We start from the raw sequence: 26,902 nt of genomic DNA on the forward strand, positions 1-26,902 counted from the left end.
GGTAGAAAAGTTGTTTATTTGCCTACCTTCATCAATTTTACACATGGAATGCACTGAGGAATTTAGGCATGCCAGGACTTTAATGTATAAGCAAGTTCTGTGTCCTGTGCTCGATGTTTAAAGGGTGTGTACACAATACAGATTCAGAAACTATCAATGCCTGATTATGGTGCAGATTGATGTGAAGGTGAAAGTGATGAAAATATTCATTAGATGAGAGACAGAAAAACAAATTTCTCTGTTGCACAAAATGGTTAACTTTGAGCTAGACCGTCCAAGATTGATTCAAGGGCTTATTTTCACAAATGGTTTGTTTGAAATCTCATTCTCTCCATTCCATTTGTTCAGCATTCACTGTACAATTTCATGATTCAGAGTTCCGCTTTGCATACATGAGTCTCTTACTCTCATTAATTTCCATATTGCGCAATATAATTTGTGAAAATGTTTATCTGTTTATGAATATGACACTAAGTCAATTATAACCTTGATTTTTGCAGTCAAATGTTTTGTTCATACCTGTTGAACTAGTTTGACTGTTTATTTAGCAGACCACCAACCTATGTAATGGAAATGGGGTTTGAGTGTTTGCAATGTGTTGGCGAGTGGATTGTTATGAAACAAAAGTTCTGGGTAGGCATTGTGCTTCTCCTAATACGTGATGACAAGAGAAAGTTGAATAGAATAGGATTGGAGAATGATGAAGCACAAAATGAATCTATTATTCCAGAATGTCAGTGCTAGTTCTTGAACTTCAATCCTATTGGCCCCCATATTCCCTGCTGCTTCCTGACTGATACTGTATGTCCTCTTCAGATGTTCAACCAATGCCCTTAATGATTCTGTTAATTAAATATGCTTTCACATGCTATGTTCCCCGAAGTCTTCCTGCAGAGAACTTTGCAATCATGTCACCAATAAAAACTGGAACTTCATTTCAAAATTATGTTTAAACAAAGCACTTGGAGACAATCCAGGTACAGGAAAATGCTGCATAAGTCAGAGTTATATCAACAGCAAGAACAAAAAATTTCGACATAGGAGAAAAAGGAACTAAGTCACTGCAGGGGAGTGTCATCAAGCAATAATTTGTCACTAAGTCACATAAAGGCAGAGGAGCAAATGAAATGGCCAATAAAAGATGTTGCAAAGAGCATGCTAAAGGAAGAAAGTGACAGAAGAAGGCAAGCAGTTAGGAGTTCTGGGAATATGTCCTCATGCATCTGAAGGCTCATCCTTCAGTTTACAGTGGAGCAAGTAAATAAGGCAAGGCTCAGAATTTGGAAGTGTTAACAAAATTGCCTGGGTGGAGGAGCTAGCAGTGATGGAGAGGAGGAAGAATGAGGAAAAGTTTGAAAATGAGGATGAGAATTTTATTTAGAGGTACAGCACAGCAACTGGCTCTTCCAGGCAAATGAGCCCGTGCCACACAATTACATCATGTGACCAATTAATCTACTAACCTGTATGACTTTGGAATGTGGGAGGAAACCAGAGCACCCAGAGGAAATCTACACAGCCGTGGGGAGAACATACAACCTTCTCCGAGACAGTAGCAGAATTGCACCTGGGTTGAAGAATGTATTACTATAACACTAACTGCTACACTACCATATTGCCTGTAGATTTTTAAGTTAATGCATTCTCTGTCTGGGACCAAGAGAAGGAGGACTTACAGAGGACTTGTTATGAGAGATGAAACAGATTGGATGACAGATTTTTGGAAGGTGGCTTATGAGAAGTCTTTCAGAACTGCATTAACAAACCTTCCAGAATTAGAGAAGATTGCGAGCATGTTTCAGCAGCAAATGAGCTCAGAATGGTTTATGGTTGAGCAACAAGGTGTAGATGGGAAAAGGTGAAATTAATGTTGGCACAGTATGAGATTTGGAAGTTCAGATGAGACTGACACTGGCCAGTTTCAGTATTTAGCATTTGAGGGAAGAGGGATAGGCTGTGAAAGGTGTTTTAATGTAAATAGTAGGGGGTGAAGTTCAAGAGCTTGGAAAAGTATGGAAAAAGTAAAAGGAAAGAAGAATGCAGGAGAGGTTACGAAAGTCTCCGGAATGAGAAAAAAAGACAAAATGCTTAAAGAGGGATAAGAGTTCTATTTCAGGTAACATTGAAACAAAATTAAAAGGATGGTGAATACAGGACTGAAGATATTTTATGTGAATGCACGCTGCAAACATAATAAGGTAGATAATCGTAGTGCAGGTAGAAATTGGCAGGGTTGACGGGGGCACTGAGTTGTGGTTGAAAGAAGGTTACAGCTGGGGGGGTTAACATCCAAGAATAAACCATATCAAAAGGAATGACAGATGGGTAGAAGGGGTGGGGTGGCTCTGTTGGAAAAAGAATGAAGTAAAACCTTTAGAAATAAGAGATATGGGATGAGAATGTGTAGAATCCTTGTGGGTAGAGTTCAGAGACTACAAAGATAAAAAAAAACAACCTGATGAGAGTTATATTGAGGCCTCCAAAGAGTTGCTAGGAAGTGGGGTACAAATTACAACTGGAGGTAGAAAAGGCAAGTTAAAAGGACAATGTTATATGGTCATGGGTTATTTCTATATGGAGGTAGATTGGGAATATTAGGTTGGTGGTGGATCCCAAGAGAAGGAATTTGCTGTATGTCTTTTTAGAGAAGTTTTTGGTTGAGCCCACCAGAAAAATGACAATTCTGGATTGGGTGATGTGTAATGAACCAGTTTTGATTTAGAGAGCTGAAGGTGAAGGAACCCTTTGGAGCCAGTGATCATCATATGATAGAATTTACCCTGAAGTTTGACAGGGAGAAGCTAAGATCAGATGCGTTAGTCTTACGGTGGAGTAAAGGGGTTACAGAGGCATGGGAGGAGAGCTGACCAAAATTGCTTCGAAGAGACATTAGCGAAGGTGACCGCAAAGTAGCAATCGCTGGATTAAATGAATTAATTCAGGGATTAATTTGGAACGTACAGGACTGATTCATTCAAAGAAAAAGAAGCATTCTTAAGGGAGGATGATGCAACCATTGCTAAAAAGCCAAGTCAAAGGCAGAATAAAAGCAAAAGACAGGGCATACAATGCAGTGGATTAGGTTAGTTGTGACACATCTGGACCAGTATAGTTTCGCCCTATTAAACAGCTGTCTCAATTAGCCGAAATTTCATGGATACAGATAAAAAGGTATAAAAAATGCAAACTACCATTTAACTGAGTCACAAATTATATATTTAAATGAAATACAGAATGAATTAGAACACCAACAATACTGCTACAGTACAATAAAACTCTGCATTAGTTCCTAATAGTTATTGAATGAGGCACATTGCCATATTCTTTTGATTGACTGTAAATGAACAAATCAGCACAGACACCTAAATATAGATAATGGAGAGTCTTAGAACATAAGAAATAGGAGCAGGAGTAGGCCATCCGGCCCATCAAGCCTGCCCCGCCATTCAATAAGATCATGGCTGATCTGTCTGTAAACTCAGCTCCATCTACCTGCCTTTTCCCCATAACCCTTAATTCCCTTACTATTTAAAAACCTATGTACTATATTATATTATATAGTATGTATTATATTATATGTATTATATATATAGTATATATGTATGTATTATACATTATATATTTGTCAATCTTGCAAACTAAGTGCTCCAGGAAAATCTGATTTATTCTTATATTAGCAAATACTTTTTATTCCAATAGCTGAGCGAACTATTAGAAAGTATAGGAATACAGCCAACTTATTTATCCAGCTATATATTGCAATATTTTATCAAATAAAATTTGACTACTACTTGGTGAACGAATTAAATTCTTATTTTACAACAGCATTCTTACTATAGAATATCTTTCTATAAAGAATCAATATAATTACATATTTATTTGTCAGTGGTGTGAGCTGCATAGCATGCTCAGAGAAGCTGCAGGAAGTATCAGTATCTCATGGAAATTATCGAGCTTTGTAGTGAAAGTGCACCACTGTTTTCCCATCAGGTTAAATCACAAAAAAATGTCTCCAAAATGTCCAAGGAAAATCTATAAAAGTTTTAAAGTTTCCTGTAAAAACTCTTTAGTATTAAATATGCACTCTCATGTTCACTTTTTTTCCCACAAAGTAATTATTAATAGCTTTTTTTTTGTCTTTGGTATTTCCCCAGAAATCAGAAGGCAAAAAAAATTAATTTTTATTTGGTATATATCAGCCAAAACTAGTTCTATCATTATTTTGTACTGGAAAATTCATACAATGCTTTCAATGATTGCACCTTCCAAATTTTCAATTTCATTGTAATATTCAAGATGACTAGTATCTTCAAATTCTTCATTACCTAAGTTGTTCATGTCCTGAAATTGTTTTATTTTCACTCCCAGCCATGTCTGGCATCTCCAAGCCTGAATACTTGAAACCGCAATGAATAAAACAGTTCTGAATTACCTCACCGCTTAGTTCTCACCGACTATCGGTGATAAAAATCACTGCTTTTTGAACACAAGCACACATAACCGACACTATTTTAAAATTGTTCACTTTAAGCACGGCATAGTTCTAACAGCCACACAGGCGCATGCAACTCACACCAGTCAGAAGCTGTTTGGCAGAAGTCTCCTACTCCAATTAAGTGGCATAGTATGCCAAGTAAACAAAGGGAATCCTGACTATTTTCTCGATGAGTATTTATTCTGTAAAAGATGTCCTAAATGGGGAATGAAATGAGAAGTCAGAGGTGCAAAGGGACTTGAGAGTCACAGTTCAGAATTCCCTAAAGGTTAGCTTGCAGGCTGAGTCATAAGTTAGGAAGCCAAATGCAATGTTAGCATTCATTCGAGAGTACTTGAATATAAAAGCAAGGATATAATACTGTGGCTTTATAAGGCAGTGGTCAGACGGCATTTGAAGTATTGTAAGCAGTTTTGGGTCTAGAAGAGCTTCACAAGGAAGATCTCAGGAATGAAAGGGCTAGTATACTGTACGCTAGTCCTGATGAAAGGTCTCGGCCTGAAACGTCGACTGCACCTCTTCCTAGAGATGCTGCCTGGCCTGCTGCGTTCACCAGCAACTTTGATGTGTGTTGCGACTATACTGTATGAGGAAGGTTTGATGGCTTTGATCCTGAACTCACAGGAATTCAGAAGAATGAGGGGAGAATCTCATTGAAACCTATCAACTATTGCAAAACCTAGATAGACTGGACATGGAGAGGATGTTTCCAATAGAGGGAGAGTCTAGGAGCAGAGGGCTGCTTCAGTATGGAAGGACATCCATTTGGAACAGAAATGAGGAGGAATTTCTTTAGTCAGTGTGTGGTGAATCCAGGAAATTCATTGCCACAGATAGCTGTGGACACCAAGACATTGAGTATATTTGAAGTGGAAGTTGATAGGTTCTTGAGTAGTAAAGGAGTCAAAGTAATGGGGAGAAGTCAGGAGCATAGGATTGGAAGGGAAAATAAACCAGCCATGACTGAGTGGTAGAGCAGACTCGATGGGCTGAATGGCCTAATTATGCTCCTATGTTTTACAGTCTTATAAAACAAAAAACCTGCAGATGCTGTGATTCTAAAATGAAGCCAGAAAATGCAGGATATTCTCATCAGAGTATGCATGAGTTCTGATTAAGCGTCATTGACTTGAAGCATTCTCTCCACAGGTGCTGCCTGACCTGCTGTATTTTCAGTACATCTTTTGTTTTTTTCGTGTTTATTTAGTGTTGGTAATTTAAGAACGGTGATTATTATGCCAAAGGTAATGGTGAACTCTGGTGAAGTTTCTGTTCATTCGTGGCTGGATATCTAACAAGTAGTCTGTTAACTTAGCGACCATGGTGAGTTCAAGACAAAGTGCTAATAGACGAATCAATGTGCTCTCAGGGTGACATCAAATGAATGAGTCAATCATCAGCACCCTAAACATTTTCAATATTATGTAGATTTATGGTCGTCACAGATTAAACGCCGCCTGGATCAATAAGCAGAACAATGATGCTGGCTCATAGTCTTTGGAGCAAAGAGACATGATAGCAATGTGCATATAAACAGGAAAAGTGAATGTTCCACAGACTTTGAGGGAGAGAAAGGTTCCAGAGTTATATCAAATAATCAGATGGCAAACTGAAAGTGATATTTTTAAGTGCACTGAGGCAGTGGACAAAACAGGCCAGACTAAGATATTTAGGACCTATTGAAGAACAGCTGGATGCTGTTGGGATTTGATTGGTTTGTGTTGTGGATGGACAATTAGGCTGAAGTGCCTCCTTTGTATGAACTGATCTCCTCGGTATGTTGGGATGTTAATTGTTACATGCAAAGCTTTGTAATCTGAAGGCAGCAATTACCTCTTTCAAAGGCTGTAATTTACCTCAAACATAACGTGAGAGCTATTAATGAATAAATATGGATTATGCCTGTCTTGGGTTGCTAGAGTCATTTCATCACAGTTGGTCTTCCTGTCAAACTGACAAAGTTGTTGGTATGGTAAATGCATCTGACCTTGATGCAGGCAAGTGCAAGTGAAGCAAGTTAAATCACTGGTTGCATCACCATAACCACATGTTAGAAAAGGGCTGTCCTACTTTTCCAGTGATTCTTCAAACAAAATAGTTACTTAAACGCTTTCAAAAGGTGTCTGGAATATGAATACTGCTCAACACGCAAAAATGGCACCTCAAAACAAAAGGTTCTTAATCTAAAAATCAACACAAGGTTTCAAGTATTCCAAGAGTTTTAACAGTTTGTACACCTGCATAAACTCGCATTACTTTACTTCAACTCAATCAACACCCAGAACATCATCCCTCTCACTGATAGGAACATGCATCTAATGCATCAAAAACTCATGTAAACTTACTGTAAATGACCAAAAGCAAGTCTTCCCTCACTCCTGTTATTCCTATTATCCTGTTTATACAGCTCATTATTTTTATACCTCTATCAAATCTCACCTCATTTTCCTTTGCTTCAAGAAATAAGGTCCAAACCCCTTCAACCTTTCCTTATAACTTGGGTCCTCAAGTCCCAGCAACATTCTTGTAAATTTTCTGTACACTTTCAAAATTATTAATTCTTTCCTGTAGGTAGTTGACCAGAGCTGTACCCAATACTTAAAATTTGTCCTCACCAGCATTTTAAACAACTTCAACATAACAACCCAACTCCTACATCCAGCACTGTGATTTTTGAAATCCAATGTACTAAAATGTCACTAGATGGGTTTCCCTGGATGCTGTGCTTTCCATAAAAAATGTGTCAAGGTTGATAGGTTCATTTCCTCTAATGTAGCTGATTGGGAGTATCTTGGGGAGTTGATGGTGTAAGGAGAATGAAATATAGCATTAATGTAGGATTAGTGTAAATGGGTATGTTGACTTGTGGTTAACTGGTCTAGTTCTGTATTGTTTCCCTCTAGAACTTCTTATGACCTTTAGGTTTTTACCGAACAAACTCTGAAATAGGTTAGCAAAACAACTTGCTTCTCCATTGTCTCAATGTATAAGACGTTGGTGAGGCCTAATTTGGAGTATTGTTTGCAGTTTTGGTAACCGACCTACAGGTTGAAAGAGTGCAGAGAAAATATATTAGGATGTTGCCGGGTCTGGAGCACCTAAGTTATAAGGAAAGTTTGAATAGTTTAGGACTGTATTCTTTAGAATGTAGAAGATTAAGAGGAGATTTGATAGAGGTGTACAAAATTAAGAGGGGTAGAGATAGGCTAAATGCCATAAGCCTTTTTCCACTGAGTTTGGGTGGGATTACAACTAGAGGTCATGACTTAAGGGTGAAAGGTGAAATGTTTAAGGGGAACATAAGGGGAAACTTCTTCACTTAGAGGCTCGTGAGAATGTGGATCAAGCTGCCAGCACAAGTGGTCCATGTGAGCTTGATTTCAACACTTAGAGAAGTTTGGATAGGTACGTGGATGATAGAGATATGGAGGTGCACGTTGTTGGGAGCAGGCAGTTTAACTGGTTTTGGAATGGACTAGATGGGCCAAAGAGCCTGTTTCTGTGCTGTACAACTGTATGACTCTCTGTGTCTATAGCCCCAGCTCCTTAAAACTTGAGTTTGGACATTGTGTCACCTGATCAGATAACTCTTTTCCTTGTTACAACTTCTGACTGTAATCCTGTGCGACAGCTATGCAACTAAGAAAAGTCCCTGACTGTTTTAGCCTTCAACTTGTACCACCGTTCAATGGGACCATGACCACAGATCCTTTGCTTGAATCATATTTATTCTCAGATTTAACATTAACAAATACTTACAAAGAATGGCTTTTGCCAGAGATGGTTAGGATTTCCAGCACTTTTGGTCGAGAAATTTCATAGCCTTTTGCTAATTTTTAGGCCAAGTTGACACACTCTGAACTTTTCAGTAGAAATAATTTCTCTCCATCTACTTCACGATTTCCTCGCAACTCCAGGAAAACTTTCATCAAATTACTACTCTGACTTCTAAATTCCAGGTAATACTATCCTGGTTTGCTTAACTTCCCCTTCCTAATTAAACCTTGAATTTCAAGTCTGTTGAAGAGTCTTGTCTCCAAAATGAAGTTCCTATTGGTGTGTTTTTCCTCTTGTTTAAAAGGGATCCTATTAGTGAGATTATAGAGAACTTCATAATCATTGAAAGTAGGCAGAGAGGGAACAATAGGGAATTAGCCTTTTCTTACTATTTTCATTGCCATTTTCATAGTGCCTGTTAACTTAGTGTCCAACCAGCAGCAATTGTATTGTTACGTAGCTATATGTATGAACCAGAGGGCTCAGAATTGGAAGTACAAGTTAAAATCAGCTGGAAAGGGAGTTGAACTGGTGACAGACTAAATGACAAATTTCAGTGATGATCTCTATACATGTAACCCTCAGGCTCACCCAGCTTGTGTTTGTCTAGGGGAAAAAAGCCTTTGGCCCCACCAAACTGAGAAATGAGGTTTGTGTGGACGCTGTGTAATGTACCCCCCAGTTACAAACCCACAACGCAAAATATCAGACAGTACACCATATGTAATTAAATGATTGAACTTTATGAATCTTAATCTGAATATAGGGTTAGTAATGAAAATAAAAAAGGGCCCAAATTCAAGGAAAAGTCAAAAGTTCACGTTGGAGCTCACTCAGTCATCATTCTTCCACCATCGGTCTCCTCCAAGCGTCGCCGACCTTCAGACCCTTAGGTCCCAGTCCACTCCATCCAGTGGTCTACCAGCTCTCTCCACACGCGTCTTCCCTCTTCATCTCTCTTCGACAGAAAGACCACAAAAAAACATCCTTCCAGATTCACAAGGCAGAGCAACAATCTCTGACTGGCTAACATGTCACACAACGGCTACATGTTGCTGAAACTATCACAATTTGAGGTTTGGCCAATTTACCCTGTAATTGCATGCAATGCATATGGTGTCAATTGGGAATTAAAAGATGCTCTGGGTTGAAAATCCCAAAAAACATGAATTACCAGTCTGAAATTGCATCTGGTGCAAAAATTGGAAACATAATTTATGCTCTCATTTCATCATTAGAATGAAAACATTAGAGCAGGGTGCAATAGATTGATGCAGGCACATAATACCTTTTACATCTAAATGGGGATGAATTTCACAAAGTCTCTTTAAGTAAAATTCATATTCCTAAATTCATTCCCTGAAGAGGTCCATTTTGTTGTGTTTCTTTTTAAACTTTGATAGCACACCTTTACCAGTCAGAAACTCTACCCTTCTGGATCTGACTATAGTTCATTCAATGCCAACAGAAGTAAAGTCAGCAACATTTAATTTGCAGGAATCATATGTCACAATGAAAGATGAAGTAATATTGAAGGAGTCTTAAGGTTATTGTCTGAACTGAATCAGTCAGTAATAGTAAGAGTGAATTAATTATCTCCAAATGTAGAGAAATATGTTATTCTACGTCTCATAACTCCTCTTGTTGCTTTGTTTTGTGCTTCTGCTTGTTTTGTAGTATTATATTCACTCTCAGTCGCAGCTGCTGAAAACACAGTTTTTGAAGCATTCGGTTAAAACCTCTTCAAAAGAAATGCACAGACAAAGGAAACCTTGACCTCATAATAAAGGTGCAAAGCAAAGGTAAGGCCATCAGTTTGTGCCACAGCCTGAATATTCTTGAACAGCAGCTGGCATTACTGCCCCAGTGGCCTTGGTCCAATGGATGAAATGTAGAAACCAAGAGGATAGGATTGATTCAGGGCTTTGCTGCAGAATTCCTGGCGAAACATCTCAAATACGAATGTGTAACCAATATTGGATTTGCATTGCTCCTGTATTGGTTTGCTTCCTTCTCTTGTGCTGATTACTATAAGTAAGTTAGGAGCCCTTTTTGTCTTCTTTAGCTATTGATTTTAAAGAGTTTTGTTCTTTTTTTGGATTTGTAATGTGTCAGAATAGGTGAAATATAATCTCCTCATGAGTCTCAAGGGAATAAGTTGTGGTGAGGTCCAAGTCTATTTTGCTCATTGGTATGGTAACACTATTTGAGTCTTAGTGTCAATAGTGCCATCCTACCCTGACAGTAATGGCAAGAGTGACTTCTTCCTCCACCAATGTAGGGCATGTGTCCTTCCAAGACAGCATCCTTACAACACGGATCCTCTTAACACATTGACTTTTGGAGAGTAAACAAACAGAGAATTTTTCCTGCATCTCAGTCATCATAAGCTGCTCATTATTGCCTACTCCCTTGTGTGTGAAAGATTATGACACGCTACGAGAAATGAAGTAACCAGAGTTTGAAAGAGTTCCCCTTTAGAAATTCCCTTTTCTTAACTCAGTGAATATGTAGCAGGAGTTTAATTGGTGATAAAACATAATTTGCTCATATCCAGTAATCAACTTAATCTGTCTATAAAGTGCTTGCAAAGAGAGGGGAAGAATGCAAGGGAGGAGATAAGGGATTGATCACCTATAAGAGTGAGAGTTACAAGAAGTGACTAATCCAGTGCAGCCTGTTTTAACCAGTGTTTAAATCACCACTGGTCCCCTAGGCCTGAATCGACGTAGTAGTAGTGGTGAGGTGTTTAATAAAACATGAGCTCTCCATCCCTACTGAAATGACATGAATTGAATTTACTTTATTTCTTACATCCGTCACATACACGAGGAATAAAAATCTTTGTTATGTCTCCATCTAAATGTGCAATGTGCAATCCTAGTAATTTATAATAATTTATAATAAATAGAACAGTCAATGTAACATAGAATACACTCAAATCAGTGTGAGTTCATCAGTCTGATGCCCTGGTGGAAGAAGCTGTCCTGGAGCCTGCTGGTCTTGGCTTTTATGCTGTGGTACCGTTTCCTGGATGGTAGCAGCTGGGATAGACTGTGGTTGGTGTGACTTGGGTCCCCAATGATCCTACGGGCCCTTTTTACACACATTGTCTTTGTAAATGTCCTGAATCATGGGAAGTTCACAACTACAGCTGCACTGAGCTGCCTGCACCATTCTCTGCTTCCTAAATGACGTGCAGCAGCTTGACACACCAATGGTGAATGTCCCTCTGACACAGCGTAGATACAAATGGTTTTGGTGTTTCATAAAGCTTGCCTGATAAGTCAGTGGGCTGGCCTAACATCATACCTGACCTGAATAAATGCATAAAGCCGGCACAATGAAATCGCGGGTGAAGTGTGATGCACCTCCAGCAGAACCCAGGCAGAAAGAAATTTAATTCACATAGCCCCTTTAAAGGCATCTCTAACTACTCACTCATAGGCAGAAGGAAGTCAGAACACAACGTGCTCCCCCAACAGAGTAGCACAGCTAGTAGAGCCTCTACCTCATAGCTCCTGAGACCCAGACCCGATCATGACCTCCAGCACTCTCTCTCCTGAGTTTGCATATTCTTCCTGGACCATGTGTTTTTTGTCCTACATGTTCAAATTCCAATAACAAGCAGTGTGGCAGGGTAATTGCTCAATGTAAATTGCCCTTGTCTGTGTGGGTGACATCGGGGTCTTGAGGAAATTGTTTGGCAAGTGAAGAGAATAGAAAATGGGTCTAGAGTCTATTCTTGATGGTGGCAAGGTCTTTTGCTACTGTATGACTAGCAGTGAGATAGTATTCACAAGTTTTCTCAGATGATGCATTAGCTTTAGCTCAGATGTAAACAACACTCATAGAATCCTTAAAGCTTGTTATGTCCACCTGGTTAAATAGGAAAAATCTCAAATGAATTTTTTTGTCCACAAGGATTCAACTCTGGCGCTGAAGCATTCTCTCCTGCCGGAAGTACTCTAGATCCATGTTCATTATAGCAGTAGTTTTCTGGAATGTTCATTGAACACAATTTTGGAAATGGCATATGATGTATTTGTATCTGTTCCACTGGAAGACTGCTTGGGCAATTAGATTGGGCCTTTCCTGCTACATGAACATAGGCTGAGCTACAGAAACCAGTTCCCCATTGTATATTCCACATCCAGTGACACTATCAACTGTTCTGACATAACAGAAACCGGTTGCAAAGGTCACAATTCATGATCGGTGTTTTTCATACACAGTAGAGCCAGGAGCAAATCACACAGCGAGCTGGGAACACTTTGTGGATTTCTGCTCCTGCCCCCTTGTTTTCATTTGCCGCTCCTTTGTAGAAAGCAGCATTAAATAAGGTCACAGCCTATTCAGGGAATACTGCTTTCTATGGCCAGACGATGTTGTAGCAGCAGCCTAATCATGGCAGAGGATCAAATTAAGGCACTCCATAGCATGGTGAGTTTCACTATATAATGCACTAACTTTTTCCCCGTCCTGATTTCCCCTTTCTCTGGTTATCCCCTTCTTTCTCCAGTTTCCCCCCTCTCCTTACCCTCCACCTTCCTCTAGAGAAATTCACTTTAGCAGAACTGACCTGCTCACATTGCAACTGAGAAGCTCTGACCCAGATCTGTCTTGATGACTAATCTGACAATCTTCCAGGCTTCCCAGCAGTCAAGGTTGTCAAACAGAATTTAAAGCTGGTGACATACACAAGGTCAATTATTGTTTTTATTCATGTCTTTCTGGTGGGATCTGGTCTTAAATATGAACAGCAGCATCTATTGCCCTTGAGAAGATGGAGGTAAGCTACTACGACAGCCACTGAAGTCCTGGTGAAGATGCCCCTCTGGTGGGCTTAGGGAAGCCATTTCACAATGTATACCAAGTGACAATGAAGAATCAGCAATATATTTCTGAGTCGGGGTTTGGATAACTTAAGAGGGAATCTGCAGGGATGGTTTGCTCATTCATGTGTGCCTTCGTTCTTCTTAGTGGTAGAAGTTGGGGGCTTAGGAGGTGCTGTAGGAGCTGCTTAGGTGAATAACTGCAGTGTATCTTGTAGATGGTACATATTGCTTTGGTTTTTAATGAAATACATGGTTATGGTGGTGAACAAGGTGCTGATCAAACAGCATGGATAGAATTCTGGAGCAATGGAGCTGCACTTGCCTAGTATTCCATCACGTTCCTACTTTGTGCTTTGTAGACCCTGGAAAGGCTTTGGGATATCAGAAGGTGAGTCACTTGCTGAAGGATACCCAGCTACTTGTTCTTATACAGTATTGATATGACTGGTTCACTGAGCACTGGTCAATGTGGGGAAATTATCAATGATGCATTACATTATTTATGTATATTTGAAAGCATTAGACAACTCAAAAACAATCAAGTACCTTTGCTGACTCAATTAAATCTAACCTACTCCATTCAACTGATTGGTCTCACTAGACCTACACAGGTTAGTAAATGCTGGAAATCTGATGAAGGTTGTAACCCTACTGGAACTGCCATGATAAGTCCAATGTCAGACTGCCATTGTCCTAGTGCTATTGATTAATGGTGTAGAAGATTACATTAATAGAACGTAGCAATTGGGCATGGAACTGGCAGCTTTTTATGTATAGTTCCAAGTCAAGAATATTTTACTTCATTGTTCACCAGCCAGCTACCAACATATTGCCACCACAAAATTAATCGTATATCTTCCCTTGGAGTGGCAAATGATCAAAATCTGCATTATAATGTGGTATCCTGATAGATCACTAATTGTCAGCTGGTTTACAAACTTGTCCCTTAACGACAAGTCAAGAAAGTTTGTTGCCAAGTGAAGTTTGCTGTATCTTAAGAAAATTGAAGCTTTGGTCTGCACAACAACAAATATTTTCACATCATAGTGATGGATATGAATTGGTTGTCTGGATGCAATGCTTAATATTCTCCCCTTGCTAACCAGCTATTAAAATGCTATTCAGCTATTTTATAAACACCCTGGCATATGCCTAGGCTCCTCTATGCATTAACGGACAAGTAAAGCCACAGTCTCCATTGCAAGCTCTGTTCCTCTCTTTTGCTAATGATTTCCCATTGAATTTGAACAGTGCTGCATACAGAAACAGGGCACAGTCTGATCATATTCTCAAGTGAGATTTGTGATCTGTTTCAAATATACAGGGTAGTAAGATAAAGACAAATTTGGCTGTTAGATGTTAAAAAAACAATTAAACCAGAAACGGAAGTGATTTGACAACAGGAGGAAGACAGTCATGGGAGTGAGCAGTAAGTAAAACCACACACATTCTGTGGCAATACTGTTGTTGGGAAACTGACTGATTGTGTTGAAGTGTTGAGTCCTAGTTCAGCTCTAGTAAAGAATGTGCACATCCTCAGAGGGCAAGGATGGATACTTGGAGAAAATTGATAAGGAGAATTGGCTTTTTGAACATACTCATAAATTTACTTAGGACGATTATTTTCTCACTTGTTCATTTTGGAGCAGTTAATTAATGCATAACCAAGGTCTGTGTGTATACAGTTTTTAAATTCTCATTGCATTGGCTAAACCTGTCTGTTTATCTATAAGGGATCCCTCCTGATCTTTCATTCCTTCAGAGTCCCACATAGAACATTAAAGATGAAGACATTCCTTCTTTAGCTTGACTGAAACGTTTCATCTCGATGCTGAAGAAGAATTGTCTGTGGTAGAATGGAAGAGCAGTAATCATATAACTCAGACAGAATAACAATCAGCACTTGAGGAATGATTGGCCATTTTCGGTCTAATGAAAGAATATATAGTAGAGCTTATACTGAGGCATAATTGACCAAGGATTACTGAGTATCATCAGAGTGAGATCCCTGTCTACAAATTATATTTCTTCTTGACAAAAATATATCAATGCATTTTCTAAATATTGTTTGAATGTATTTGTGGAGCTGGTTTGTGAAGCACTTGTGCCTGTTCTTGGAGAGTCATAATCTAAGTCTGTAAGTGTGAAACTCAAGTACCTCAAAGCAAGCTGAGCTGGTATATTTAGCTCTTCTACTTTTCTCTTTTGTGGTTGCAAAGTTTTTTTTTCTAGCCTCAGCATATATCACAATATAGGATATCCTGTTTTACATTGTAGAGAACCATTTCAGTTGCTAATTTTAACAAATTTTGTTTTGAACTTATGGTGGGTACTTTTTCATAACAACACAGCGACCATTCTGTTGGCTTATTGCTGAAACATCAAACCAATTGCAGCTGGAGTATTGAATGAGGTGGGGAGGGGGGTCTCATTGAAACCTATCAAATATTGAAAGGCCTAGATAGAATGGATGTGGATAGCATGTTTCCTATAGTGGGTGAGTCTAGGACCAGAGGTCACAGCCTCAGAATAGAGAGACATCCCTTTAGAACAGAGAAAAGAAGGAATGTCTTGAGCCAGAGGTGATGAATCTATGGAATTTATTGCTACAGACAGCTGTGGAGGCCAAATCATTTGGTAAATTTAAAGCAGAGTTTGAGAGGTTTGTGACTAGTAAAGGTGTCGAAGGTTATTGGGAGAAGGCAGCAGAAAGGGGTTGAGGAGGATAATGTCAGCAATGATAGAATGGCAGAGCAGAATCAATGGGCTGAATGTCCTAATTCTGCTCCTACGTCTTATGGTCTTATAATGAAAATTTGTGCACATGAATTTTTTGGGAAGGAAGGAATCTATCCCATTAGATATTGAAGAATCAGTGGAAAAGTGGTCACTTATAGGTCACTAGCTTCCAAGCCCAAGATGAACAATTTACTCTGGCTGTGCAAATCATATTGAAATTGTACAAGTGGATTTTTTAAATCTCATTTGCCATAGACTCCACCAATGCAATAGAAGAACATGTATTACACTCTTCTCACTCCCTAATATGACGGGTACAGTTGCTTCATCACACAATCCTATTCATGACAAGGCACTCACCAAGCTTTCTCCCAAATATTTATAAATAACAAAGATAATAGATTTTGGAAATGATTTGAGCTTCATTTATCCGTAACTTCTCTTACCTTGTTTGATGCGTACATTCACTCAGTGCAAAGCCAGGCAAGTGCTTTCAATCTACTTCAGTCTTTTGTTCAGATGCAGCTAAGACCTTGAAGGCTAAAGAAGCATTGAAATTACAATAATTATAATGCATCTCAGCTACAGCTCTTGCGTGAACTGGTGTATTCACAAAGCACAGCTGGAATTGATTCAAAGAACATTCGTTATCAAAGTATGTTTCAATCATACAACTTTGAGATTCATCTGCTTACAGGCAGCCACTAAGCAAGAAACCCGAAAGTACCCAATTTTAAAAAAAAGACAATACCCAATGTGCAGAAGGATGGAAAAAAAACACAAATCATGCAAACAATAAAAGCAAGTAACAGCATTCAGAACCAAATTCAGTCCATAAACCCAGAGCCTGAAGCAGCGGGAGTAGGCCCAGAGCCTCAGTCTCAGTTAATCACACAGTGGGACAAATTGCTGTAAAGCTCGCAGACACGAAACATGCAACAGCCTGAGCAGTCTCACAGCTACAGCTCCACGGAGAAAAGAATAAACACTGTGGAAGAGAGCGTGGAATTGGCCCGATCCTCGCATGTGGTCCCGACACCCTGCTTTATTGGTCTATCTGGGCCGGTGTTTAAATAGCCAAACAATGGACTGTCCCTCGCACTAGGACCCAGGCCCTGCCGCAGCGATGTGACGTTTGATGGGCACACAACTGAGATAACGCTGTGTATTAATACAATCCAGGTTTACGTTCATGGGGTCTGGTACAAAACAAGGCCACGTTACAGTTTGCACCCTTAACATGGTTAGGAAATGAGCAGCAGTATTTATGGCTCTCAGTTGCTGGCAGCTCCACTCCTGCATGCATTCAGTGTCTGTGATACACAAAAGCCCTTCTCATCTTGTTACTGAATTCTCTTCCCTGGAGTGCTCTGGAAGAGAGAATAAATATTGACTTAATTTCTTCTGGAAATTTATATTTTTTAATACACAAGAAGTAGTAAATATCAAATCAGTGAGTGCTTTCCAGGTAAAGTTAGTTTATTATTCCTGGAGAGAGACACCACCTTTACTAAAATACAGGGTGACTAGGAATGCCGTGACTAACCTCTCTCCTAGGAACTTTAATTTCATTTTTCTTGGGGAAAGTGATTGAAGCAGAGTCACTGACAGCAATTAACTGATCACTTCCAACCAGAATTTTCTTTGGCTGCCACGTTGGTGGGAATGTCATGTGGAGTTTATCGTAATGTGCTAAGTACAGTGAGATACAGGTACAATGAAAACTTGCAGCATTATCACAGGCTGGTAGGTGCAGTAAACACACAGATTATAGGCAGTGAAGAGAGGGAGAAAATGACTATACAAAAGAAGACATTGTTGCAAAAAAATCCTGAAGCCCATGGTATTGCAAGAGGAGGTCCAAAGTGATCCGTCGCTGAGGTTGTGCAGGTCAGTTCAAGAACCTGATGGCTACAGGAAAGTAGTTGTTGGTGAACCTGGTGAGGTGGGACTTCAGGCTCCTGTAAACCCTGCCCGATGGTAACAGTGAGAAGATGGACATGGTCCAGATGGTGGGGACCCTTGGTGATAGATGCCACCTTCTGGTTTACAGTATTTATAAACATAATGGCCAAATGTCAAAGTGGGTCTTGTGTTCTGCTGCACTAAATTTGCTTCAAAACTTGATGAGTTCCTATATTGCTTGGGCATAGAAAGGTGAGAGGTGGGATTAGTGCAGACTGGTGTCACGAATGTGGAGAAATGAATAGCCCATTTCCCAACCTGTACATTTCAATGAGTCGTTAATTAATTCTCAACCAATGAAGATGGTTGCTTCTTATCTGTTCCATCTGAGACTATAAATAATTTTTAAAAAATGGTCATTGCTGTTCAAGTAAATCATCTTTCAACCAAATGATAAAACATACACATTTGAGAATAAAAATAACACATCATATGAAGGTAGGAATTAGAAGCAGAAGTAGGTCAGTCAGTTCCCAGGTTGCTCCATAACTTCATAAGGATCATGATTGATCTTTAAGCTCAACTCTGTATTCTGGCCTATGCCTGGTAACCTTTCAAACTCCTTCTTACCTAACCTTGCCTTAAAAATATTTAAAGATTCTGCACCAATCACTTTGAGGAAGAGAACGCCCTCCGAGGGAGAAAAAAAATCACCATCTCTCCTAAATGTGAAATTAGTTCACCCTTAGTTCAAAATTTTATCATAAGTAGAAATATTCTATTCACTTTAAGAAATTAGGACTTCAGAGGATCTTACATGTTTCAGTCAAGTTTTCACTCATTCTTCTGAACTCTGGCAGACACAAGCCCAGGCAATCCCCCCAATCTTACTTCATCAGTTACCTTGCCACTTAATGTATTAATCAAAATATGAGAGTAGATAATAATGATAAAACATTTTGTAGTAAGCAGTTTCTTGTTTATTACAAGATTCCATCTGAGGAGATGCATTCTCAGTGTGAATGAGCTCAGTATAACTGTGCAAAAGGAAAGGTTTAACTCAGTACACTGTAGGTTGCTAGTGTGATTGGTCATGGGGTGCATCACATTCTTCACTAGTTTAGTCAGAGTTAGGCATTTTATTTCTGAATGAAGCTGCTCTCAGAATTTACTAAACAATAACTAGTTACATTTTTCCTGGTCTGCGTAAAACAAGCAATTCTTTGCCTTTGTTGACTGTACAAAATGCAAACAAGCCACCTGCTCGTTTCAGCCTACTCCAGTAATCCAGGTTCAGTCCTAGCTTACTGCATGGAGCTTGCATGTTCTCCTTCTGACCATGTGGTTTTTGTCCGGGTGCTCCAGTGTCCTCCCACACCCCCAAAAGCATGGATGTAAGGTAATTGGATACTGTAAGTTGCCCCTAAGTGTAGAGGTGAGTGATAGAATCTCAGGGCAGTTTATGAAAATGTGGCAAAATAAATTGGAATTAATGGTGGGTAAGTGTAAGTGAGTGGTTGATTGCAGGAATGGCTCAGGAGCTGGGGGGCCAGCTTCTGTGCTGCATGACCTCATTACAACAACAAAGAAACAGCGTTGCACCACAGATCTTGTAGATAATTGGAAACTGGCTGAGATTCACCTTCATACATGAGCAGAAGTGCAGAAGACTGATGAGGGTAAAGGAAATTGAAAGCCTAGCTGAGGTGAACAACTGCGTGCTACATAATATCGGCACTGATGTGGAAATAGTGGGCCGATGTGGACTTGCCCTCCAATTTTATCCCCTTATCAGCTGGGCAAATTGTAAATCATTTTGCACACAAATTTTAATGCTTAGTTCTGTTGTCAGCATTATAATCTGCTAAGTCAGTCTGCATAAGTAGACAAAATAGACAAAGGGAGGCATTGTTATTTAGAGATAATCTTTTGCAAGGCATTTACCAAAATAGATGTTAATATAGCTTCTAATATATCAAAGTGCCAGAGAGATTGGTTTCAAAAATAAAATAAAAATATTTATTTCAAGCATCTTCATTGATATTTCATTATCAAAAGATGCTACAAAATTAATCATGACCTGTACAAAACCCCAACTCTGGCCTTTCAGCTGAAAGGCACCAGTTCTGATTAAAAACAGAAAATGATGGAAATATTCAGCAGCTGAAGCAACAGTGTGGAAAGGGAAATATGGAGAACATTTCAAATTATAGAACCTTTGTTACGATTAAGGTATTTTCAAGAAAAAAATCCATAAGGCTGTAAAAACTATAAGACTTAGGAGCAGAATGATACTGTTCAGCACATTGAGTCTGTTCTGCCACCTTATCAAGGCTGATCCATCATCCCTCTTAACCCCATTCTCTTCCCTTCTTCCTGTAACCTTTGATACCCTGATTAATCAAGAACCTATCAACCCCTGCCTTGTCACTCCACTCTTCAGGAAGGGAGAGATGCAGAAGAAAGGAAACTATAGACCAGTTAATATGACCTCAGTGGTTGAGCAGATGTTGGAGCTGATTATTAAGTATGAGGTCTCAGGGTGTTTGGAGGCACATGATAAAATAGGCCATGGTTTCCTCAAGGGAAAATCTTGCTTGACAAATTTGTTGGAACTCTTTGAAGAAATAACAAGCAGGTTAGACAAAGGAGAATCGGTTGATGTTGTGTACATGGACTTTCAGAAGGCCTTTGACAAGGTGCCACACATAAGGCTGCTTAACAGGCTACAAGCGCATGATATTACAGAAAAGATACTAGAATGAATAGAGCATTAGCTGACTAGCAGGAGGCAAAGGGTAGGAATAAAGGAAGCTGTTTCTGGCTGGCTGCAGGTGACTAGTGGTGTTCCACAAGGATCTGTGTTAGGACCAATTATTTTATCATTATATGTCAATGATTTGGATGATGGAATTGATGGCTTTGATAGAAAGTTTGCAGACGATACGAAAATAGGTGGAGGGGATGGTAGTTTTGAGGAAGTAGAGAAGTTACAGAAGGACAGACAGATTAGGAGAATGGGCAAAGAAATGGCAGATGGAATACAGTGTCGAGAAGTGTATGGTCGTGCACTTTGGTAGAAGAAATGCAGAGATTACTGCACTCAGAACCTGCTTTTCAGCTTTCCGCCTAACTCCCTCTTTTCTCTCTTCAGGACCACCTGTCTTTTCCTACTTATGTTGGTACCAATATGCATCCTGACCTCTGACTGTTCACCCTCTTCCTTTAGAATGCCATGGACCCAATACGTGATATCCCTGACCCTGGCACCAGGGAGGCAACATAATATCCAGGTGTCTCTTTCATGTCACAGGATCTGCTTTCCATTCCTCTAACTATGGAAACCCCTATCACTAATGCATTCATCTTCTCCTTCTTCCCTTCTGAGCCACAGAGACAGACTCAGTGGCAGAGACCTAGTTGCTGTGGCTTCTGCCTGGTAGCAACCCCCCACCCCCTCAGACAGTATCCAAAATGCTATACTTGTTATTGAGTGGAAGGGCTACAGGGGTACTCTACACTGGCTGCCTGTTGACTTTTCCTCTCCTGACAGTCACTCAGGACTTGCCTCCTGCAATTTAGGGGTGACTACCTCCCTGTAGCTCCTATCTATCACCTCTTCACAGTCTTTATATAGATACAGCTCGATGCACTTCATGATCCTCAAGCCTAATCTTGCCTAATCCTATTGAGCGAGAGCCAGATCACTCAAACTCTACCCCACCCCAACAATGGCCGCTCCACTTACACCTCCTTTCTTTTCATTGACCCCACACTGCTCCAGTCCTCCAAAAAGAAGCTTAGAGCTCCCGAGCTCTTTTTAAACCTCGCACTGCGTCACCAATGAATGACCTCTCGCACTGATTTCTGATTTCTGTCCATCGAAAACAAACAATGCTTCAGGCAATACTCAGCAGGTTGGGCCACATCTTTGGAGAAAAAAATAGAGTCAATATTTCAGGTCAGTTACCTTTCATAAGAGCTGAAAGGGAGACAAAGGAAGCTCATTAAGCTGCAAGGAGTGTAGGAAAAGGGTGTGTATCTGAAATGGTAAATGTGGGATGACCATTAGGATAACACTCAACAATATTTCTTCATCATTAAGTGAATGGGAGCAGTTGGTAAGTAAGAATACAGGCAAAAAAATCTGGTCAAAAGCTATTTTCTATAGTTATCCTAATGTTGATATCAGTTTTGTTTCTATTTCTATCTGTGCTATTGCATTCCTAATTGTGTGCTTCAAACTGATCTTACTCCTAGTTGTGACCCTACTCCTAGTTCTTTCAGCTTTGTCACTTTGAACATCTATAATTTCAATTAAGAAGTCAATAAATATAATGTAAATATATTTATTCTCGGTAGGTATGACCTCAGTAAAACTCCCCTTCCCTTAAGGACTTGTCAATGTTTTTTACTAAATCTGCTCCAGTCCCCAGGAGATGGTTATTTGCTTTTGTTTACCTAGGAGATTCAAAGTACTGAATCTGGAACATTCACTTCAGTCCAGTTCAGTTTGACCTTTGTGTTGACGGTCCACCCCTGGTCAGACCCACACTTGATGGGGCGTTACCTTACCCTTTGTAAGGAGTAGAGACAATCAGCCTGCAAACAGAAATCTTTCACCTGAGTTTCGTACAATACACTATCTCCTGTGTGTGTCAAGATGGAATTCACCTGTTGGGTTAGTGTGTTGGACATGACCAAGAGAACCTATGCTGTTTAATCCAATTTCACTTCCCACTTCCTGGTTTCAGATTATTTTCTTTCCTTCCCTATTTGGTACATTATCATTCACTCTCTCTCATCTTTTCTGCTGACATTACACATGGCCTCAGTGTTATTGCCTTTCTTTCTTCAGTATTGGGAGTCTCAGTGTTACTCTGCATAATTTGACTCTCTTGGCTTCTTACCCTCTCTGTGCACTGAATTTTCTTTTCTGGGTTGACTTTCATACTAAGTTACAAGCACTGGGTGAGCTCACTCTGCTGTTCCCATTGACGCCCCTTCCCTGAGAATTTCATCCAGTCAGAACAATTGAGTATAATCCATCGTGCCAGTGCCAAAGCATACCACTGCCACGGGTCTGAATGACTTCCGCCCAGCTGCACTCACCCCCATCATTGCAAAGTGCTTCGAGAGACTGGTTCTGAAATCCTGTCTGCCCACTACCCTGGACCCCCATCAATTTGTCTATTGCACCAACAGGTCAACAGAGGATGCCATCTCCACAGCACTTCACTCTGCCCTGACCCACCTGGACAGCCCCAACTCTTATGTCAGAATGCTGTTCATTGACTTTAGTACGGCATTCAATACTGTGATCCCCTCCAAGCTGATCGCCAAACTTCATCAGCTTGGTAACAGCTCATCCCTCTGCAATTGGACCTTGGACTTTCTGACTAACAGACCCCAATCAGTTAACTTAAACAACCTCTCCTCCTCCACTCTCACCCTGAACACCGGCGTGCCTCAAGGCTGTGTGCTGAGCCCTCTTCTGTACTCCCTTTTCAACTATTACTGCATTCCTGTACATAGTTCTAGCACCATAATCAAGTTTGCAGATGACACCATGGTGGTTGGCCTGATCGGAGGGGGTGACGAGACGGCCTACAGGGATGAAGTCCAGCACCTGGCCGCGTGGTGTGCTGACAACAACCTGGCCCACCCAGAAGATCAAGGAGATCATTGCGGACTTCAGGCACGCCAGGAGTCACACTCACGTCCCCATCTACATCAACGGAGCTGTAGTGGAGCATGTATCAAGCTTCAAATTCCTTGGTGGCCACATTTCCGAGGATCTCACCTGGTCCCTGAACTCCTCTATCCTGATCAAAAAGGTGCAACAGCGCCTTTATTTCGTGTGGAGCATCAAGAAAGCTCACCTCTGATACTGATGGACTTTTACCGCTGTACCATTGAAAGCATACTCACCAACTGCATCTCAGTGTAGTACGGCAATTGTCCCGTATCGGACCGCAAAGCACTCCAGCATGTGGTGAAAACTGCCCAGCGGATTATCGGCACCCAATTGCCCACCATTGAGAACATCTGCCATAAATGCTGTCTGGGCAGGGCGAAAAGCATTATCAAGGATGCATCTCACCCTAACCATGGACTTTTTACTCTCCTCCCATCCGATAGGCGCTACAGGAGCCTCTGCTCCCGCACCAGAAGGCACAGGAAGTACTTCTTCCCTGAGGCTGTGACCCTGCTGAACCTCACATCACAGTGCTAAGCAGTATTGCACCCATATTGTACTGTCTCAGTACTTTTATATTTGTGTGCTGTAGCACTTACTTTTTATTCACAGTTATTTTGTAAATAACACTATTCTTTGCATTTCTGGTCAGATGCTAACCGCATTTCATTGGCTTTGTATCTGTACTCGGCACAATGACAATAAAGTTGAATCAAATCTAATCTAGAATGCTACATTGAAGAATATATTCCTTTTGCAAGTCACTAAAGTCACTACGTGTCACGATAGTGACTCAAGGTGCAAGGGTTCTAAACCAAGAAAATGCCCAAGTGTCTAAGTCTCTCTCTCTCTCTCTCTCTCTCTCTCCCCCCACCTCCCTCTCTCCCCCTCTTCCCCTCTCCCCTCCCTTTATGATAGTGGTATCCTGTTAAGACATGGAAGAAATTTACTTACTTCAGTAAAAGTAAATACTTGTATATCAGTGTACCTTGCATAATTTCTGGCCTACACAAGAAGGATCAGAGCCAAGAAAATACTTACGAGATGTGGTCACTTTTGTACAGTCGGAAGGGCAATGGGAACATTCTGTACAAGGGCACAGATGCAGTGATATGATAATCATCAGACAACCAGAGATGCTAGCTGAATGATAAATGTGAGCTGGGAATCTATAATATCTACCCACTCCTTGAATTGCTCCATGTATTTCTTAGGTCATACCAAAACTGATGGCTAATATTGGAATCAGGTTTAATATTACTGGCATATGTCATGATATTTATTGTTTTGTGGCTGTAGTACTTTGCAATAAATAATAATAAAAATGGTAAATTACAATAAGGAAAGAATATATTTAAGTAGTTTATATATACATATATAATTAAATTAAATAAGTAGGGCAGAAAAAGAGAGCAAAAAAAGGGTGGGGTAGTGCAGATAGGTTTATTGTCCATAAGAAATCTGACGGCTGAGTGGAAGGGGCTGTTGCTAAACTGTTGAGTGTGTGTCCTCAGGCTCCTGTACCGCCGAGGGCATGTCCTGGATGAAGGGGTCCTTAACGATGGATGCCACCTTTTTGAGATGTCACCTTTCGAAGATGTCCTCGATGCTGGGTGAGGCTAGTGCCCATGATGGAGCTGGCTGAGTTTGCAACTTGCTAGTTTTTTCTGATCCTGTACAGTGGCCCCTCCATACCAGCTGGTGTGGCAGCCAACTAGAATGCTCTTTACGGTACACCTGCAGAAATTTGTGACAGTCTTTGGTGACAAGACAAGTCTTCTCAAACTCCTAATGAAATATACCCACTGCATGTGCCTTCTTTGTTATTGCATCAATTGGTTGGGCCAAGGATAGATTTTTAGAGATGATGATATTCAGGAACTTTAAACTGCTCACCCTCAATGAGGACTGGTGTGTGTTCCCTCAATTTCTCCTTCCTGAAGTCCATAATCAATTCCTTGGTCTTACGGATGTTGATTGCAAGATTGTTGTTGCAACACCACTCACAGGTTGATCTATCTCACTCCTGCACACTTTCCCATCACCATCTGAAATTCTGCCAACTAATTCGTCGTTGGCATTTGAGCTGTACCCAGCCATACAATTGTGGGTGCGAGAGTGGAGCAGTGGTCTAAGCACACATCTTTGAAGTGCACCAGTGTAGACTGTCAGCAAGGAGGAAATGTTATTTCTGGTTCACACTGATTGTGATTTCTTGATGAGGAAGTCATGGATCCAGTCGCAAAGGCCCAGGTTTTGGAGCTTGTTGATTAGTGCTGAGTGTATGATGGTGTTGAACGCTGAGTTGTAATCAATAAACGGTAGTCTGACCTCTGTATTGCTATTGTCCAGGTGGAGAACCAGTAAGACTGAATCCACTGTAGACCTATTATGGAGATAGACAAAATGGAGTGGGTCCAGGTCCTTGCTGAGGCATGAATTGATCCTGGCCATGACCAACCTTTCAAAACACTTCATCACAGTAGATGTGAGTACAACTGGGTGATAGACATTGCGGCAACTCACCCTGCATTTCTTCAGTACTAGTATGATTTGTTGCCCTTTTGAAGCAGATGGGAAACTCTGACTGCAGCAGTGAGAGATTGAAGATGTCCATGAACACTCCCACCAGTTGGCTGGCACAGATTATCAGTGCCTTTCCAGGTACACCATCACCAGATTGCAGAAAGTAATGTTCTGCAAACCCTGCCAGAGCTGATGTGCATCTGATTCTGTCTCTAACTTCAATCAGAATTGTTTTTTTTTTCTCTTAAAATAGCCTTTTGTAGGTCATACTTGAACTTCTTGTATAGTTCTTGATCATCGGTCTTGAATGTCTCCAGATCTAGGATAACTCTTGACTTGTACACTGTGCTAGCCACAGCACTTGTTGGAAAGGTGAACAGAATTTATCCCCTCACTCCAGTCCTCTTGAGGGAACTGAACTTCAACTTCATAAGCAACAAACTAATAAGCTAGGACATGAAGGGACACGGGTGGGGGAGGGTAGAAGGCAGGTGAATGGGGCTGAGAGGAAAATTGGATCAGCCATAATGAAATGGCAGAGCAGACCTGACGGGCCAAATGGCCTAATTCTGCTTCTATATCTTATGGTCTAAGTCATTGAGGAAACATAGGGTGGTACAGGTGTGGAGTATTTTCAAGTTGTTCATGTGTGAAAGAATATTGCATTGAATGACTAAAAAGAAGTTTACAAGGGAAGATATTAAACCAGCATACCATCCAAATTGTAGCATATTTCTGTGTTTTCTATGTGTATTTGTGTGTGTGTGTGTGTATGCATGCATACACACTTGCTTACATGCACATACACACCAAACAGGCTATTGTAAATGTGTAGTAATATTACTTGTTCTACAAATAGCTGCTGGCAATTTGCAAATGAAATTGAAAGCAAAAAAACACAAACAAACAAACAGTATTGCACAG

General features: G+C 40.4%; 1 protein-coding gene across 3 annotated transcripts in view; it reads left to right on the top strand.

The window, feature by feature from the left end:
* The window catches only part of LOC140204091 (diacylglycerol kinase eta-like), a 179,767-nt gene that overhangs the window by 18,630 nt on the left and 134,235 nt on the right, over positions 1 to 26,902 (top strand). The window lies entirely within an intron of this gene.

The sequence above is a fragment of the Mobula birostris genome, chromosome 10 (genome assembly GCF_030028105.1).
Source record: "Mobula birostris isolate sMobBir1 chromosome 10, sMobBir1.hap1, whole genome shotgun sequence".
NCBI classification, from domain to species: domain Eukaryota; kingdom Metazoa; phylum Chordata; class Chondrichthyes; order Myliobatiformes; family Myliobatidae; genus Mobula; species Mobula birostris.